Consider the following 461-nt stretch of genomic DNA (forward strand, 5'->3'; position numbering starts at 1 on the left):
CGGGCTCGACCTCACCCAGGAGCCCCACGGCTGAGGTTGGACAACCGCGCCCCCCGAGGCCTCAGTCCGCCCCACCAGTCCTTGCTCCCCTCCGAGACTCAGGATTTTGGATCCGCACTCCCAGCCGCGCCCAGGACTCAGGAGTCCAGATTCCCACCGCTCCTCTGCCCCTTCCTCCTGCGAACAACCCGCGCTCGGAACTCACGGCCCAGAACATAGTGCTGCAGCTCCGTCCCCTCAAAAGTCCAACCCCAGATTATCACTCTGTTTTCAGTCCTGGGGATTGAACCCAGTACTTGGCGCTGAGCCTCCTCCCCAGTCCTTTTAAATTTGGAGACAGTCTCGCTAAATCTGGCTAGATTGACCAGGCCGGGCTCAAACTTTCGATCCTCCTGCTTCAGCCTCCAAAGTGCTGGGATTAACAAGGCTCGCGCCCCGGTGCCGGACTTGTCTCTCTGAAG

General features: G+C 60.3%; 1 protein-coding gene across 1 annotated transcript in view; it reads left to right on the top strand.

The window, feature by feature from the left end:
- The window catches only part of Hcst (hematopoietic cell signal transducer), a 5,218-nt gene that overhangs the window by 1,218 nt on the left and 3,539 nt on the right, over positions 1-461 (top strand). The gene's annotated exons all lie outside the window — the stretch shown is intronic.

The sequence above is a fragment of the Fukomys damarensis genome, unplaced genomic scaffold (genome assembly GCF_012274545.1).
Source record: "Fukomys damarensis isolate Sample0158 unplaced genomic scaffold, DMR_v1.0_HiC HiC_scaffold_19, whole genome shotgun sequence".
NCBI lineage: Eukaryota > Metazoa > Chordata > Mammalia > Rodentia > Bathyergidae > Fukomys > Fukomys damarensis.